General features: G+C 34.3%; 1 protein-coding gene across 1 annotated transcript in view; it reads right to left on the reverse strand.

Moving 5' to 3' along the window:
- FRYL (FRY like transcription coactivator) overlaps window positions 1-20,371 on the reverse strand; it is a 242,080-nt gene that overhangs the window by 167,533 nt on the left and 54,176 nt on the right. Inside the window, exon 3 of the mRNA XM_061192247.1 lies at window positions 12,423-12,554. The gene's annotated coding sequence lies outside the window, so the exon portion shown is untranslated. The remainder of the gene's footprint in view (window positions 1-12,422; window positions 12,555-20,371) is intronic.

Below are 20,371 nucleotides of genomic sequence, written 5' to 3' on the forward strand. Positions count from 1 at the left end.
GAATTGCAGATTTTTTTTTAACTGGAGAGTCTTTAAAGATAACGTAACATAATCCCTTAAATTTTAGATAAGATAACTGAAGCCCAGGGAGAATAAGTGAGAGAGTTGGATCCCAAATCAAATTAATAAATATTTATTGAACACCTACTATGGATAAAACACTACTCCAAGGGTTACAGAAAATAAGCATAACAGTGAACCGCTTCTTCAAAGTTTCCATTCTCTATTTCCCAGGTAAATTACCTGCATGTAGCTCTCTGATGTTAGCAATATCCTTTTCCATATTCCGGCTTAGGGTTGGAACACCTAGGCCCCCAGGCCAAATCTGGTTCATCACCTGATTTGTAAATAAAGCTGTACTGAAACACAGCCACACACATGCATTCACATTTCATCTAGGCTCCTTTTGCTCTACAAAGTCAGAGCTGAGCAGTTGTGACAGAGACTTATGGCCTACAAATCCTGAAATATTTACTATCTGGCCCTTTCCAGAAAAAGCTTGTATTCTAGATCATCTTTTGCTTGATTTGAAGCATTTTTTTTTTCTTTTTTCATTTTCAAACTAATGGGAGGCTGCTTTTGCCTCAGGAACCACTGCCCACTGAGCAATGTGCTAGATGGTTCTGAAGGAAGAAGTCAGTGAGCTAAATATGGCAACTGACAGCAGCTCTTCAGAACAAGTGAAAACTTGCTCTGGCCCATAAAGGACAAGAACCAGAAGACAGAAGACTCTAACCTTCAACAAACATTTAATAACTGCTTCCTAAGTGCCTGCCATGGGGCTGAGCTCTGGGGCTACCCACATAAGTAAGACCAACTCAGTTCTCAAAGAACTCACTATCTGGAAAAAGAAACAATGCTTTTATATTAAATGGAATAATAGAAGCCAGTGGACAATGACAGAGAATAAGTAACTGAGGCTGGGGGCGAGGGAAACTATCAACCCCAAGGACAGTCACACAGAGACTTCTATTCGCCCTGCAGAGTTCCAGTTTCAGGAAGTAACCAGGACTGGAAGCTTATAACTATGTATGGTTGCCTCAACCCAAAGGCCACTACTTACAGGTGGGTGGAGTTAACCCTTGGGCTGTATGTTGCTTCCTGAATTCCTTTTATAGCACACTTTATTTTTGTTTAACCTTCCTAGTATATTCTTTTAGTTACATTTTAAATTTACATTCAGCTTTAGTCATCTTAACCTATTTTACTGTGCATTTTAACCTCTTTGTTATTTTTTTAGAATCTTTGGATATAGATATTATTTTCTATCATTTTATTCATCTTTTTACACATTATTTCAGTATTTTTGCCTAATATTTATTTATATTTTTCTTATACCCTTTTGTTTCAACTATTTTATCTTATCCATAGTATCTCCTTCCTTTTGCTTCTCTAAGTGAGAATAAACAGGGGTGATCATCAAAATAGTCAGCCACCAGGAAGGTACGGTAACTGAACAATTTAACAAGCCCAGCCTCAGAGTGGAGGTGGGTCCTGGAGTCCCTGGTATGCCTAGGTCTCACCCTTTCGTTGATGAAACCCAGGGTGATCAAAGAGGGTCCTGGGGTAGGGCGGGAGGGCCGAAGCAGCAGGAGCACGTGGGGAAGGGACGTAGGAGTAGCTAAGTATCAACTGATACAAGAAATTGTAATATTTTAACAACCAGTATCACCATACTAGATAAACATCAATTGTGTGATTAGGAAATGGGAGAGTAAGTGGGATAGAGAGGAGACTATTCCAGGCCTCTTAAAATGGAGACAGATGCATTTTTATTTTGATTAAGTTTCTTAAAAGTCCTTTCTAAGAGCCGAAGAAGTAAAGACCCTGACCCTAACTCTAGTCACACTTAACTTCCCCGATTTTTAAAAATATACATCCATGTAACTTGAGAAGACAGTCCAAAACGACCCTTCTTAAGAAGCGTTAGGCTGGGACTTCCTAGTAGCGCAGTGGTTAAGAATCCGCCCGCCAACTCAGGGGACATGGGTTCGAGCCCTGGTCCAGGAAGATCCCACATGCTGCGGAGCAACTAAGCCTGTGCGCCGCAACTACGGAGCCTGCGCTCTGGAGCCTGCGAGCCACAACTACTGAAGCCCACGTGCCACAACTACTGAAGCCTGCGCGCCTACAGCCTGTGCTCTGCAATGAGAGAAGCCACCGCAATGAGAAGCCCGCGCACTGCAAGGAAGAATAGCCCCCACTAGCCGCAACTAGAGAAAGCCCGTGCGCAGCAACAAAGACCCAACGCAGACAAAAATAAATGAAATTAAAAAAAAAAAAAAGTGTTAGGCTAACTTTAAAAACAGCCAAGAGAACCTACTTAAGTAATACTGTTACACTAACTTCTAAAAACCTTTGTATCCGAATCACAAGATCTTTTGGCAGTAGCTATTTGGAAGAGCACACATTATAGACAAAGAAGGAAAGCACAGGAGAAGGTGTTGCAACTCAAGTTCCCACGAACTGTCATGCAGCTATAAATCACATGCTAAAATGGTTCGGAATTATGCACAACGAAAGACCTAGATCCAAATTCCTAGAATGTTTTCTACGATGGAATGCTCCAAAGATAAATTCTAGTTAAATTTGATTCATCTATCTCCAAGTCAAAAATTCAAAAGTTTTTTTAAACAGTAATAGCCACTATGTATTGAATCATGTATCAACTTTGTTACCATTTTTGGTAATCTTGAAAACAATGCTACAAAGAAAATATCATTCAAAGTGATAGGTGAGGTCAACTGGCCTAGAGAGATTAAGTAGCCAGTCACCAGTGGAGCTCAACTCAGTCTGGCTCAAAGCCCCACTCCATGCCATTCTCAATACTTACGTCACTGCCTCTCTCCCATCACACCTGTAGGTCTTTTCCAATATCTCTCCTCTATCATGAGAATTCTCACAGACTCAGAAAAGGCGTGAATATAACCACCCATACGGCTTCTCCTGCAATCGCCAATGAAAACCACCTGAAAAGTACTGCAAAGGCCCTCTTAAGTAAGGGATCCTACTTGACTTCAGGACACTATGAAAGCCCAACACTTCCAAATCCCATTTATATAAACAAGAAGAATTCATGAACTCCTTCACACACTTACACAGTGAGAACAAGGTATCATTTGGGTCAAGCCAGAAATTCCATAGCAGACTGATTATAATTTGGAGCTCAAGTTCTTCCATGACACTGTCCTGCCCGAGAATCTTTTAATGACATTTGAATTCCAAAGGATTCTCTATCTCCTTTGGTCTGTTATCACTTACAAGCATTTGAAGTGGCAAAAGAAAACCTCAGAGTCCAGTCTTTGATGAACACTTAAAACACTCTTTACTAATCTCATTCCCTTCTAAAAAGAAACTGGCCTGCCATGCTATTCCTCTACCCAACATAGGGTACATCAAACAAAAGTGAGCTATTCAGGAGATACAAAATCTAATAACCACTGAGAGCAACAGTTCGACAAAAATAAAACCAAAAAGATCACTTATTAAGGAAATCCAGTTAGTAATAGTTAGCATCCCCCATTCTTCACTAGTCAAATATAAATAGCAGCCTTTAAAACTCAACCAAAAGACATTTGGAATTTTATATAACAAGTGCTACGTTTTGGTCTGTTCCTGCTAGTAAGCTGTGCTGAACACCTCAAGAGAGGTATACCAGTATACTATTTAAATGTTTATATCCCATGGAGTTATTAACACTTTATAATGAAATGAAAATGGTATCTTAATGTGAGTCTCAACTGTTTTTGTAAAAGCCATGTGAAACAGCTATTTACTTAATCAGCTTACATAACCAGAGTGTTACAAAAATAATCATCAACTGTTCATTAAACCGTAACACAAGATCTGAAAGAGATGCAGACATATTGGAATTAAAGTGTTTTCCTATTGAAATATAGCTCTTAATTAAAATGAAAGCACCAAAAAAAAAAAAAAAGTATGTGTTCTTTGGTGGAACAATTAAACTTGATAGATACACTAGTCTTTTAAAAAATATTTTATACATAAAGATTCAAAAACATCAAACACTGCAGTGAGGTGGAGTAGAAGGACAAAATGCCTGACTTTAAAACAACGGCATGGGCTTCCCTGGTGGCGCAGTGGTTATGAATCCACCTGCCAATGCAGGAGACTCGGGTTTGAGCCCTGGTCTGGGAAGATCCCACATGCCACAGAGCAACTAAGCCCGCGTGCCACAACCACTGGGCCTGCGCTCTAGAGCCTGTGAGCCACAACTACTGAGTCTACACGCCACAACTACTGAAGCCTGCATGCCTACAGCCCGTGCTCTGCAACAAGAGAAGCCACCGCAATGAGAAGTCTGCGCACCGCAACGAAGAGTAGCCCCCGCTCGCCACAACTAGAGAAAGCCCGCGCGCAGCAAAGAAGACCCAACACAGACAATAAATAAATAAATAAATAAATTCATTTAAAAAACCAATACACTTTCTGTGGGGATGACAAATATCAGTATTAGGAAATCCAATTATCCAAAAAAAATAAATAAAAACAGGCATGACTATACCGCTGAGTAGCCAAAAAACCTCAAATAATTTGGTTAAGCCTCTCTGAACTTGTAAAACTTTGTATAACAACCTATCTCAGGGTTTTCATGACGACTTAGATAACATCTGCTCATTCAACCAATATTTATTGAGCAACTATTATGTTCCAAACCCTGGAACACATCAGTAGACAAAGCAAAGTCCATGTTCAACTTATATTCTGAGAGGGGAAAAGGGACAGGTATGCACTAAATGGGTAGACAAATGAGAACATTTAAGTTATTTGTAAATCAAAACAAGGAAACAATGCCCAGAATACATAAGGTGCTCAAATAATGTTGACATATATTTACTTCTGTTCAATGTCTCATTATCTCTGTTCTTGGTGAATTATAAAAATCAATCATAATATATTTACACTCACTTATTCTTGACTCCAAACAGAATGAACAACAACAGAATTAAGGTTGATTCCATCAGAATAAAAATAACCCAGTCCTGGAGATACAAGGACTTTGCAGCTGTCACAACAGAAGCCTGTGGAAACACACTGCCTGATTCTTAGGATCTGACACATAACTATGCCTAACATTCATTCTCCTTCAATGGTGAGACAGCACTGAAGTATATTCTGAATCAGTGAAGGGCATTTTCTCCCCACCAACTCTTACGCCTGAAGATAAATATTAGTAGAACTGGCACAAATAATATCTATCAGTGAAATCAGTCTTTGATCACATAATTAGGACTCTACACAAAAAATATTGGATATTTAAGCAGCTATGAATAAGATTACATAACATGAACACATGAACATTTTGATTCCTTTTTTTTTATTAAGGACAGCAAATAAATGATTTACTTCTTTAACAAAATTGCAACATTATACAACTATATAGAGTCCCCTTATTATAAATTATAACTGTTAACTAATCATTTAATCAAAAAGCTCCATTAAAGTAGGAATCAGGGGGGTTGGGGGGGAAATCAATAGGTCTACTAAAGGTTTTAACTTAATATAAAATCCATGTTTATTCCCTAGCCTTTTGATGTAGTGCCAAGTCCCTGTCTCTTAAGGTGAATTTGCTGATTACTCTGTTGTCTTTCTCACCTAAAATACAGCCCGTGTACATCACCTATGATACCTAGTTTCAATTTCTTCAAAGTGGAGTGGGAAGTTGAAGGTATGTGAGGGCAAACTCCTTCCAATCTTGTATACTTCTCTGGCCTACATGTAATTTAAAAGCAAACTTTTCGAGGAATTCACTTTTATGGAGTATGACCAAAATATTCAACTTTTTTACACCGAAACAACTTTCTTTTCAGCCTCATACTTTACTGAATTATGTGATACCTAACTAAAATACATGATCACAATTACAAGTATAACTGGCATAAACAAGTTTGGTTTAAAACGCAACCAACTCTTGGTAAGCCCACACCTGAATCTGCTCGGAGCAGAAGCAGTGGCAGGGGATTTGAACAGTGTGCAGTGAACTACAGGCATTTGTTAATATATTTTACAGAGAAATAGAGGATTTCTGGTAAATCCAGTGTGTTGTTTGCGAATTTCTATCAAACTCTTAAAACATTAGGTTACTTAATATTTAGAGAAAGTTAAAAAATGAAAAACTTTATCAAAAGTGAAGAAAAATGTTCTTCAAAATATCAACCCCTGCAAATACCTCAAAATTCTATGCATATTTTTGTTAAAGAAACCATAAGGCATCTATAAATATTTCTGGAGTTAAAAGTAGCAAGGTAAATTTCTATATCCTCTCACGAAAGTACAATTATCAATCCATATTACAATTTTGTCTAAAATTCCTTAGAAATAATTTTTTGTAATTTTGAGTTAACAATTAAAGAAGTTGGAAACAACTGATCCAAATACAAAGCTATGAGATTACATACCAGTTTTTCTCTAAAAGAATACTTCCTTCTTTGCACTACTGATATGAAATCTCTTCATACTCTTGATTTCTCCTTTCATTAAATGAGCAAACTGTAACGCCCTTTAGAAGAACTGTACCCAGTTCTTTGCATGACTTCTGGATAAACTACTGCATTATTTCTATCCCAGAACCACCAGCAAACAGGAGGTAAAATTCATTCATGCTGAGTTGCAAGTAATCAGTGTGTAGACTGGTGTGAATCATGTGGGTTTTATTCTTACATACAATATAAATTTAGTATCAAATTTTGAGATTCAAGAAAAGGACTTTATCAGTAAATTGAAATTTCAGAAACCAAATCTTTTTACAGATATTGCCAAAGAAGTCCCTTAAATTAATTTTAATAGTCATTCCCTAAAGTTGAATTTTATTTTTGAAGAGAAAAACAGGGCAAGAGTTATTCCACAAAGGACCTGTGGCCTCTGAAATTTCAAACAGATTCTTCAGTTGTTTCAGTTCCATGATTTTGCTTTATTTTGACTGATTGGTATAAAGATATATAGCATAGAAAGCCCTTAATCATTAAATTGAGTGCTATTTGAAAATTAATGTAAATTACAAAATCTCATTATTATACTTTATAACATATACACTATGTTCAAAAATGTGTAAGACAGTCTTAAAAAAAAAAAGGAGCCATATTAAACTAATGGGCATAGGATATTACATTTAAACACCAGGTCCCTTATATATGCTGTGGTACAGTGAAGAAAGCAACTAAATGATTCAAGACTGAAAGCTAAAGAGTAAATTTTTAATAACATAAATAACTGCACATATTAATACATTCATATTCTTCACTTATGCATATCTATACTGTTGAACACAAAACTAAGTACTGAATGATTTACAGATTTTAATTGAAATTAAGAGGCACTAACCCATCAGTAGTCTCACCTCCACTTTATCCACCCAAATGAGTGAAGAGTATAAAAAAGACTTCTAATACCAGTATATTCTAGATATGAATATTTCTTTTTAAACTTAAAAGTTCCTTCTCCTTTCTTTCACATAATATTTTTAAAACAGAAATTTTAGTTTCTCCTAAGTATGACCCTATTTTTTAAACTGACAAGAAACAGTGTTAAGGAGAGTACAAAGAAATAGAGATACTGCCCTGGGGAGCTTAAATTGAGAAAATTCTGAAAAGTAACTTGGCATTGTTTATCAAAATTTTAAATGTACATAGAAATTTATACTAAGAAGCAATCATACAAAGGCATAAAGTAATACAATAAATGGATAATAAAGTAATAAAATAAATGGATATTTATTACATAATTACTTTTAATAATTAAAAATTAAAGTCACTCAGTGTTCATCAATAAGGACTGACTGAATAAATTATTATGTCATACAATGGCGTGCATTTTAAAGAGACAGAAAGATGGTTATGACGTATTAAATGAGAAAGCAAGTATCAGAACAGTTTAGATAGTAAATCTCATTTTTAAATTCTATAAGTAAAAATGTATATGTGCATATTAAATATGCATAAAAAACAGCTGTAAGAATATATATCAAACTTGCAGAGGATTTACAGAAAACCTCTTCTTTCTACTAAATATTACATTAATTTATATGAGCAGTTATATATTCCCTGTAATAAAAATTCATAATCATACAGAACATTTTAACATTTTTAAGTGTTTTAGTCAAAATTTTAAAGCAGGCATTTTCTTCATCATCTTCCTAAAGGATTTTCCTTTTTTTATTTTTTTCCAACATTTTCTAGTTACTATACGCAAACCTGATTTTTCTCCTGACACATGAGTATCATCCTCTCAAACTTTAAAAGGCATTATATTCAACTCTGCAGAATTATATGAAATAAAGGTAGTGACACAAAATAATCATTATTATATTCAAAGATTTTTTTTTAATATTTCATCCCAAATATTCTTTATCTTTAGAACAAAAGAATGGGACTTTTTTTTTAAGTGATTTCTGTAGTGATAGATAAAACTCAGTATCTTGTTTTTCACGTATACACCCTACCGATTGTAAAATAACACTTTTTTCAATAAGTATAATCCTTCATCATAAAAATATTTTCCAAGATCACTAAACTGTTAACTTTATTAATGGCTTTATCTTGATCTATAGCAATCAATATTTCTCCATCTAAACTCAAAGCAAAATTTTGATACTAAAAAAATTTAGGCCAACTATATACTTACTCTATTTTTAAATTCTTTTTAGTATTTAAACTTGATTTTCAAAATAAAGATTTATGCTCACTAGAATTCATACTTATAAAAATAATTTTACTTTTCTAAAATAGTTTTTATTAAAGGATTGAAAATACATTTTTACTTTACCTAGTTGCTGCTGTTGGTGTCTGTCATAATTACTGTGACCACTCTCCTCATCTACAGTCTTCTCTGATGAAAGCAAACTAAGAGGTTTCAACTTCAGCAATCTTGGAGGACTTTCCCAAAAACTCTCTCTAGTGTCCAAAACCACATCTCCCGAAAGAATGGGAGGAACAACTCTCTTCAAAAAGTCCATTTTAAGGTTCTTCTACATTACTGGGCCCACGAGCACACAGAAAGGTGCTTGTACCAACTTCCTTAATGAGAAGGTAAGGTCCACTCTTTGTGTCAAAGAGCAAAGAAACGTCATGTGAACTTAGGTGGGTCGACTGCCAGCTGTTTTGAAGCTGATTTTTAGGACATTTGCTGTTCATACTGATAAGAAGTCAAACAGCCACCGACTGTGAAACTGCACTTCATATATACATGTACATGTACAATGGGTGTTAACAGCAATACCGGGACTATAAAATGTTTAGCATCCATCTAGTTTAACATTTAGACTTTGAAAACCTACACTGTGATAATGTTAAGACAAATTTACTTTGGTCTGAGGTGTGTCTTACTTTTAAATACACTGAACAACAACTTAAATGTGAAACAGTAACTTGTATTCAAAAGATAATTCTTATCATTCTGAAAATTCACTAATAGACTGCAGGAACATCAAGTTTTACAGGAGGTGAAAAGGAGTAATTTAAAACTATACTGTATTATGAACATCCCAATGTACTTTTAAACACACACAGAAAAACCTCTTCATTATAATCAATCAGAAGTATCAACAGTAGCAAAGGAAACCTTGGCATGAATTACTAAAAAATATTGATAATTTAAAATGTATGAATCTAAGAAAATAAAGTTGAACAGTTTAAAGTATAAATATTTAATTCAATAAACCCAGTAATCAACCTTATACAATTTATTTCCAAATAACTGAGCACTCTACTAAATATTTTTAAATAGCAAAAGTAGCTGATCCTACTGCCTTACTACAATCCAGAAGCATGACAAAATGTGCCAGTAAAAGGTGCCTACATAAGACTTTGTGAACTTAAATTAATGTCTTTTCTCCCTTCCTTTGCCTGCCGTCTGGTGGCGTTATGAAGTGACAAGAAAGAAATGGAAAAAAAAAATGGGAACAGATAAGACGTAAACATCTCTAAACTAATCGAATTGATAACTTTGAAAGATACACATTTTAATAATAAAAAAAATCTGATTCACTTAGTGAAACACAAACACAATCTCATTCTTCCAACACTCAATATGAAGAAAATGGTCTACATATATTAAAAGATGAAGCATAAAATTGTCTACACAGATATCAGGGAAAATTGTTATAATATAAAAACAAGGAAATTTCTGGTCTGAACTGTCGAGTTTTTAATCCTTATTCTTCTGCCACATTAATAATGAAGTCAATTATTCTCTATTTCATTCATTTAAAAGATGTTAAGTAAAAGTCCTCTACACATAAAGCATTAATATAGTATTAAGGTTCGGAGAAAATTTAGAGGATTTATTAATGCAAATCCTGTCTCATGGAATCCTACAGTAAAAAGGGGAAAAAAAACCCCACAACAACAAGTCAAGTAAAGGACTCAAATTTCTTGCCCTAAAGCAAGACTTACCAACTAGAAAAAAACACTGACTTTAAAAAAGTCCTTCTCAAAAAAATAAAATAAAAAAATAAAAAAGTCCTTCTCAGAAGTAGATTCTCTCTTAACCCTGGAGCATAAGAGGATTAAAAATTCATATCTGATCAGCCTATTCCCTACACACAGAAAAAACAAACTGGTTAGAACCATAATCCATATCCCTTAATAGCCTAGGAGTTATCAGTGTATCTTACAGGGTTTTTGTTTTTTCCATCTTTCCTCATTCATTCTTTTTTTTTTTTTTTTTAATTTATTTGGCTGCATTGGGTCTTAGTTGCAGCACATGGGATCTTTGTTGCAGCATGCAGGATCTTTCGTTATGGTGCACAGGCTCTTCTTTGTGGCGCAGGGGCTTCTCTCTAGTTGTGGCGTGAGGGCCCAGTAGTTGCGGCGCACGGGCTTAGTTGCCCCACAGCATGTGGGATCTGAGTTCCCCAAATCAGGGGTCGAACCCGCATCCCCTGCACTGGAAGGCGGATTCTTAACCAATGGACCACCAGGGAAGTCCCTCGTTCATTCATTTTTTTTTAACTGAAGGATAACTGACTTACAACATTATACTAGTTTCAGGTTTACAACATAGGGATTCGATATTTTTATAATTATGAAAAGATCACCATGATAAGTCTAGTTACCACCTGTCACCATACAAAGTCGTTACAATATTACTGACTATATTCCCTATGCTGTACGTTACACCTCCATGACTTATTTATTTTATAACTGGAAATTTGTACCTCTTAATCTCCTTCACCTATCTCACCCATATCGCCAACACCCTCCCCTCTGGCAAGCCCCTGTTTGTTCTCTGTATCTGTGAGTCCGTTTCTGTTTTCTGTGTGTTCCTTTGTTTTGATTTTGAGATTCCACATATAAATGAAATCACATGGTATTTGTCTTTCTCTGCCTGACTTACTTCACTTAGCACAATACCCTCTAGATCCATGTTGTTTTTTTGTTTGTTTCTTTACTGATACAGTCTCATACTCTTTAAAACAGGTGTCCCCAACCCCCGGGCCACACAGCAGGAAGTGAGCGGGGGCAAGCGAGTAAAGCTTCATCTGCCACTCCCCATCATTCCCCATCGCTCGCATTACCTCCCGAGCCATCGCTCACATTACCGCCTGAACCATCCCCGCCCCCCATCTGTAGAAAAACTGTCTTCCACGAAACCGGTCCCTGGTGCCAAAAAGGTTGGGGACTGCTGCTTTAAAACTTGTATGTGTGGTTTTCCTCAGGTCCCACTGTAGGTCTTCCTTATCTGTGGAGCCCAGGAACACAGTGGTATGCAACACATGCTGATTATGGAGGACAAGTTACCTTCATGTTTGTTCATGATGTACAAGACAACCATGTGTGTCACTGTTAACCTCACTGTTCTAAACCACACTTTCAACTGGAAAAAGGAAGGGCAAGGATTAGGTGTTATAGGAGGGACCACAAGATTTTTCTCAGATTTCCTTCATTCAACAAATATTTGTTGAGCAGCTTCTTTAATGGCCTGTGCCCAATGCAAAGGTATTAAGGATATGTCCCCATCCCCAAGAAGCTTAACTCTCACAACTACAAGACTCCCTGTCTCAGTTGGCTAAGGCTTTGTTGAGCCTACATTACACTTCAATTTCCTCTGCCCAGTAACCTCCTCTCTTTATAGGTTGTTGATCCCTAATAAACATCCGGGAAGCCAAACTCTCTTCCAGCATCAGTTTTCGGAGGACCCACCCTGAGACATACAGCAAGAGGGAAAGCATGGCACTCCAGTATCTGTTAGTAGCTGAATCTATGACAGGGAAATACCATAAAGCCTTGTTTGCATGTTGATATTTCTAAGATCTTTGGTTGATTATCACAACCTTGAAATCTTGGTATAAGAGTTACAGGACTGAGAAATTATAATAAAGGCTAGTCACTCAAAGACAGCATTTAAAAATCTTTTTAGACCTCATGGTCACTATTTAGCCTTTAGAATATTTATTATAATCTTACCATAGAATTCAAAACAATAATTTCTTGGTGGTAAGTTGGATCATCTAATCCTGGCTGTGGGACTCTTGAGCAGTTCTGAGAATTAAGCATTTAGGTGTTAATCATCCAAGATTCAAATAAACGGCTTCAGCTCTGAAGAAAAACAAAACATGAGATTGACACATTAGATAGATATGTTTATAAAAAGTACATCTGTGTGTGACTCATATCTACCCTTACTTCTGAATATATTATATTGCAGTGTCACCTGGTGCTACAGTTATCCTCTTTCAATTAATGTCGCATTACACTTTTTTTCTAAGTTTTTATTATGAAAAATTTCAAACTAATGCAAAATTATTAAGACTAGTATGATGAACCCACCGTTGTTAACTCACAGCAAGTCACGTTGCATTTATATTTTCACACCCCCGCCCAACCCCTAACCCACCACTCTGGATCATTCTGAAGCAAATTCCAGGCATTATACCACTTCATCTGTAGGTAATTCTGTATGTATCTCTCTAAGACAAAGATTTGCTTTTTAAACATAAGGCAGTATCATTATAATATCTACAATAAATTCAAAATAATTTCTTTACAACATCAACTACCAATCAGTGCTCAAATTTCCCCAACTTTCTCATAAGTGTTTTTTTAAACAGTTTGTTCTAATCCAGATCTAAAAAAAATCCATACAGGCAATTGTTACTGTCTCTCCTAAATCCCTTTTAAATCTATAGTTTTTTTCCTTTCTTCTCTTTGCAGTGACAAGCCATGATGCTTTTACTAGGCTATGATTGAATGAATACATTAATACCTTAACCGTTCAATACTACATTAAATCCATTTTCATTTTATTCACTAAATTAATCAGATTTGCAAAATAGTTCATATACCCACTAGGCCTAATATTTATCCCATCTACAGACAGTGTTTAGGATGTATATTTTTCAAAGTCCTATTATAATAACTCTGAGCGGGTCATGGATTGTGAACTACTATACCTTATATGGAATAATTTGATGGCTACTAAGAATGAAACCAATGACCATAGGGAGTTATCCTTTTACCACATATAAGGCCTCACATGTAATCATGCGCATTCCATGTTTTTATTACCATGAAAGGTCTGTGCATTTTTCAACAGTTAAATAGGACACATTTTTAATTTGTCATTGAAACTCTAATCAACCTCATTTTAAATCACATCTGGTTTCCTACTATTTTTTCTGTTTAATGAATTTAATCCCCAACCCAACAGAAAGAACTACTTGCTGAAATATTAATTTTGTACTTAAAACTTCTTAATCTGAAATTCCTTTAGCCAACTTAGAAAAAAATATAATGATATTTCATTTATTCAGAGGTATAATCAACTAAATCATGACTAAAACCAAATCTTTGAAGCCCCAAAACTGGTAAATACGAACAAAAGAGTAATTTAGATGCACTTGTTCATAATCAGTTATCATTCAGACTTATGGAATTTTTGACTGCCCCACCAAATATTTCTGAATCTATTAACAAGAAGATATCTAAAATTCTGCCATAACTCTTTATCCTTTATTTTATATAAGGTTAATGGAATTATTTCTCCCTCAAAGCAAATAAAGTTTATGTGACAAATAGCATACCATTTCTTGTACCTAGTGAGCAGAGCACAGTCATGTGCTGGTCTGTATTTAATGAAATTTAAACTATTTTTCACTGTGTCTTCTAGGACAAATCACAAAACCAAGTACTCCTGGAGGACAGAGCAGTTTTAGGAATACTGCAAAAATTGCATCTAGGATTGATTTGTACTACCATGTCTGTGTCTTTCGTTTTGCTTCATTTTTGAATATTCTTCTGCTCAGACACAGCAAGGGCTAATGCCATGCTGTTTATATGTGTTTTCTCTTCTTATAACCGCACTGTCAGAGCACTGTCATTGTAAGACTTCCCAATGTTTGCCTAGAATTTTCAATACCTCTCTAGTAGAGATACAGCCTTCCTATTCTCCACTTTCACTTTTGATAAAATAAACAAACTTTTGTCTTTAGTTACCCTGGAAAATATTTGGTTTATACTTCCCTGGCTTTCTTTATAGTTATAATCATTTTTAGCAGGGATGGGTTTTTGTTTTCATTTTGCTTGGGTGTGGTTTGGGTTGTTGGTTTTTTGGGTTTTTTTTTTTTTTTTTTTTATATCAATTGCACTTTCACCTTGTCTCCATATATATGATCTAACATGGAACTCATTTTTATTTTTCATTTCACTTGATTAATTTGGAGAATATTTTACCTACAAAAAGAGTAATTTTTATTACCATTTTTAGACTACTGCTTTTGAGATGGTCAAGGTCAGAGAGGTTAGGTAACTGTGGTCACGGAATACACATGACCAAGCCTGTTGTTTCTTATTTTAAAAGAAAAAAGTCATATAAACAAGAGTGACTTGAGGAGGTCAGTTGGTATTTGACAACACTGAAGATAAGACTGTAAACAGTCAAACAGCACAAGCTTTAAAGGACCAAGGCTTTAAACCTTCAGCAAGACTAATGATCTAGAAGCTTCCATGTGTAATAAATAAAGAGAACAGTGGCCCAGCTCTGGGGCTTGGGAGGATTCTCAGATCAAATGAGGTCCTTCAGGGACAACCCTGATTCGCTTCAGTCTAGAAAGTAAAAGAGAAAGTTGAATGGGTGCTCAGATAACACATTATCCTCATTTCCTTTCTGAAAAGAATTATAAAGAACAGAAATGCCACAAATCTAATGTATCCTAATTGTAGTAAGACATGTGACATAAAAGTCTCTGATATACATTGATACAGAAAATGATAATCTCAAGCAAATAGAGTAGAAATTAAGAATAAGTGAATCTCAGTGATGTTCATTATAAGTACTCGCAATACTTACAGACTTGGAATACTTCATAATTTGAAAAGGAAAACAGGAAGTTATGGTGCCTAGCACAAGGTAGATTTGAGCTCAACATAATAAAAAGAATAAATTATTATATAATTCATTTTAAAAAGCTGCTTCATAAAGAAACAGAGTTCCTACTCACTGAGTTTTTAGGCAAAGATTGTTAGAAATGCTACAGAAAGGGTTACACCACTGGGTCAAAAGATTAAGCTAAATTACTTCACAGATTCCAACTTGAAACTCTAAATTTCACTTCAAAATGTATTTTGTACTTATACTTGAATAATGGAATGTGTGGTGACCTAAAGATTCAATCATATTTCAACTAAAGAAAGAAACCACATTGCAAGATATGAAATCTATATGGGAAAATTCCTGCCCTTCTATTGAAATTATTCTGAGAATATTGGAAGGCCTCTTAAAATGATGCAATGATTTTTGAATAAATTAGAATAATCTAGCTCCTATTTGTAATGGCAAAATAAGTGTGGAAAATGTAAAATGCAATGACTTTTTAAATCTGCCAAAGATTATGGAAAATGTGAAAAATCTATTCACAAAGACTCAAATGCAGGCAGCAAATAATTACTCAAATTATCTTTTCTGTCTGGCTGGCAAAAGTCATTAAGATAAAGAATTTACAGTCATCCCTTTAATTAAGAAAGAAAATTAATGATTTATAAATTAACACTGGTTCCATCACACTTCAATTTTTAGAAATTCACTTTTTCTCTTATTTTAGAAATGTTATAATTTTTACAATTTTTAAAACAAACCTGCATTTTAATCTTTTGTCATTCTTTTAACCTTCTACCAAATTTCAATTTTAAGAAGTATGGAAACTTATGATGCTGACTAATGCAATCACAGATTACACTCTATCACCTGCTAAAAATGCCGTATAATGGCACTAAAAATGCCCCACTGCTGCTTTCTCTTTTAGAATAATTGGGCTTCACTGCAAAAATCTAAATCTCTTGCTGATAAAGCAATGTTCTCTGCAGGTAAATTTTTCAACATTTTGTTGATTTTACATTTTTAGCCACAATAGCAGTTACTGCCATACCACTTGGTTTAATGAAAACAATTAGAAAAATATTCCATTCTCAAATTTAAGGGGAAGTTTTTCTATAACAATTTCATTCATTGAATCAAATGAAAACAGCGCCAAAGTACATTTTCTAATAGACTGATGAATGACTATGTATTGTTTAGAACAATTTTCCTGTTACATTTCTACAGCATTACGTTTCTATAGTATTTCTAACCCATTCTACAGCATTTCTGTTGGCACAGACAAAACAGGAATTCGACCACAAAATTATCATACAAATGCCCTACCTACTCATCTAGACTTAAACAAAAAGAAAATTTTTGGACAAATATAGAAACAGCCAAGTAAGACGTCAACCTCACTAAACCTGGAATTTTCTTCCATCCCTAATTTCTAAAAATCCATTGCTGTAACTATGCCACACATAAATTTACAAAAATCATACCTTTAACAAATATTTATTGAGCAGAACTATGTGCCAAGAACCAGGGACAGAGGAGTGAACAGAACAGACAAAAGTCCCTAGCCTCACGGAGCTTACCTTCTAGTAGGAGCTTGAATTTTGAATTTGAATTTTTTTGAAGTCATTCTTTTGAGAATCTGAAAAAAGTTTTGGAGGCCTCTCCTTCCAAAATGCACATATACCTAATTTTGCAGGGTTATGAACCTTTATAATCCACTCATTAATTATGGATTAAAAACCCCTGATAAAAATCCTCCTTATGCTTATTTTCTATAGCTACCATTTATAGTTGATAGTTTCATAATTTTACTATTCATAGTATAAAGAAGTAGTACAGTCATCCCTCAGTATCCAGAGGGTATTGGTTCCAGGACTCTTTGTGGAAGCCAAAATCATCAGATGCTCAAGTCCCTTATATAAAAGTGTGTAGTATTTGCATATAACCCACTCAAATCCTCCCATATGCTTTAAATCCTCTCTAGATTACTTATAATACCTAATAACAATGTAAACGCTATGTAAATAGTTGTAAATACAATGTTAATGCTGTGGGAAGCAGCAAATTTAAGTTTTGTTTTTTGGAACTTTCTGGAATTTTTTTTTTCTAAATATTTTTGATCCAAGGTTAGTTGAATCTGTGGATGTGGAAGACTCAGATACAGAGGACCGACCGTACTTTTTTTTTCCCCCATTAAAATACTTAAAGGCATTCAAATTTCAATAAAATGTTTTCTATTTATTCCATTTGTCCCTCTCACAAATTTATAGACTGTCAGAGTACCCTTTATCAACCTTGGTTTTTCCAGAAAAAGATTGATCCTAACCTCTTCGGTAGCTTCATAGGTAAATTTTCTGATTTCATTAATTATTCTCTGGACCTTCTTAAGTTAAAATTCCCCTCCCTGTGCTCAAATCTTCAGCTAAAGTCTCTGTAGAAGTCACCACAGTCCCTGGAAGAAGATATATGCTCAAGAGAAACCACAATAAAACCTTATTTAACCCTAACAGAAACCATCAATTACCCCCAAATTTTTGTTCTTGCTTTTCACAAAAAGAGAGTGACCCCCTAGAAAAAAGCTTTCTTATTTAAAAATACAACATCTAAAACACTTTTAGGGTTATTACTGCCTCTAATCAATGTCTTATGCCTTTTATACCTATAAGTTTTTAAATTATACATTGGAAATTTCTCTACCTAATTATGATCCTGAGGTCCTAAATGATCAAACATTAAAGAAAATTCATGAAAATTTGATATGTGTATTTTAGATGTTATATAAAACAATTTACAGTAAAAAGGTTTCAAGGCTAATCCAAATTTTAAGTTAATCAGAAAAATGAATAAGTAGCTGTGAAAGGTCACAGAGCAAGTAAATGGCCACAATTTAATCTCCAAAGTTTGTCTTTTCTCTTTTTCTCTGTGTTTATAGTCTCCAGCAAGCTTAGGGAAGCCTCACTTTTGTAAGAGCAACTATGAAAGCACAAATTCCCACTGATGTTTAGATGACCTATTTCTCTCAAATTTACAGCGCCAAAACAATTTCTCTAAGTTTAAGGAAGAATGATCATTTGTTACCTGCAGTCTCATAACTTGTATCAAAAGCCTTTAAAAATGTTTACGCTTTGACCCAATAATTCCACTTCTAAATGCTTTTTCTAGGAAGATAATCAGAAATGCACATAGAGATTTATTCACAAAGATACCATTGTACCATTATTCCTATGAGCAAAATACTGGAGGGGAGGGGCAGAACATAAACCAAGGACCAGTTGAAAAAAAATCATGGTATATTCACTAGATGAAATGTTATCCATCAATTAAAAATCATATTTTTTAACTAATATGCCATAATATTCACCATATATCTTTAAGTAATACGTAGAAAAACAAAACAGTATTTATAGTATCTTCCTAATTATTGGAGATAAAACACATTTAGAAGCAAACAATAAACTTAGAAGGATAGACTCAAATTGTCAAGGTATTCAATCTCTCTATGCCCATTTCCTCATCTGCAAAATAAGGATTATAAAACCTCTCAGGGCTATTATGAGAATTCACTTTTAGATGAAAAGTGCTTAAATAGTGTTTGACATAGTAAGTACTCAAATGTTTATTATTATTTATTAACTCATATAACATAACGCTGATAGACAAAATCTGCAACATTTCTAAAAAAAAAAAGAAATGAAGAAATTAAAAATTACTCATAATTCTAACACCAAGAGATAGCCACTATTAATCCATGTAAATATCTGGGTTAATTTTTTTCAGGTCTTTTAATACGCATTCAACATTTTATACAATTGGTATCATGTTTTACCATTTCTACTGGTTACAAAATATTGTAAAATTTTATAAATATACTATGTGCATTGCATCCTTCCACTGGTATTGAACATTAGGTTCAATTCTTCACTCTATAAATAATATTGCAGTGAATATCTTGATTGGCAGTCTTTGTACACATCTTTGATTTTTCCCTCAAGAAAGAGTCTAGAAACAGAATTTCTATCTCAAATGGTATGAAATACACTTGGCCTTACTCCCTAGTGACCTGTGTAGAATGTAGACACATACTAAGTATTCAGAACTGCCAATTTCTCCACTTTCTCCATGGATACTTAAAAGCTATTAACTGGCTTTCTCATTTTGACTTTTCTATTGTGTTTTGATACAACTGCTTATCAGGTATTTCTCTTTTTCCATTTATTCTATTTAAAGGAGCTCACTTTTCCTTTATATCACTCTAACATCCCAAACACAATTTGAGTGTTCATAACTTCAGTACATTCCTCAAAAAGATTAAGATTCTACTTTGTATGTCTAGAAATAGAAGTCCTTGTCTTTCAGAAATACATCCTGAAATATTTACAGATGATGTGTTATGACAGAGGAACTGCATCAAAATAAGTGGGAACTGGGGAATGGGAATGGGTAGAGTTAACAAAGAGTTGATCAAGGTTGAAGCTGAGGAACAGGCACATGAACGTTCATTCCACTATCCTCTCTGTTTACATATTTATCATTAAATATTTAAATATTAAATTTAAATGTTAAATGTAATATTTCTCTAAAGATATAGTATAAATATCTATAAGCATGTTTATATGTTTATATTTCTATATAAATATTTAAATATTAAACATAAATGTTAAATATTAAATATCTTTAGTCAGGGTAAATTGTTTTAAAATAAATCTTTAAGAGATAAAATTATTAAAATCTACAGAACAATTATGGTTAAACTTCTATCATAATAATTCAATGATTATAAAAAAAATAACAAGACCAAAAACATTTAAGCCAAATTCAAAAGTGAAGTAAACAACTACAGTATTTAGAATCTCTCAATTACACTTGCCAGTAATTCCCACAGATAAAAACATACTACAATGCCTTTTTCCAAACCATGGCTTCAGCATACCATGCTGATTCTCCAAAACAATATTAGTATTTATACTGTGCATTACAAGAATACAATTATGCCTCTGTATGTGCCCACATGAACATTTGATAAGTAGTTTTATTATGTACTAGT

The sequence above is a fragment of the Eubalaena glacialis genome, chromosome 5 (genome assembly GCF_028564815.1).
Source record: "Eubalaena glacialis isolate mEubGla1 chromosome 5, mEubGla1.1.hap2.+ XY, whole genome shotgun sequence".
NCBI classification, from domain to species: Eukaryota; Metazoa; Chordata; class Mammalia; order Artiodactyla; family Balaenidae; genus Eubalaena; species Eubalaena glacialis.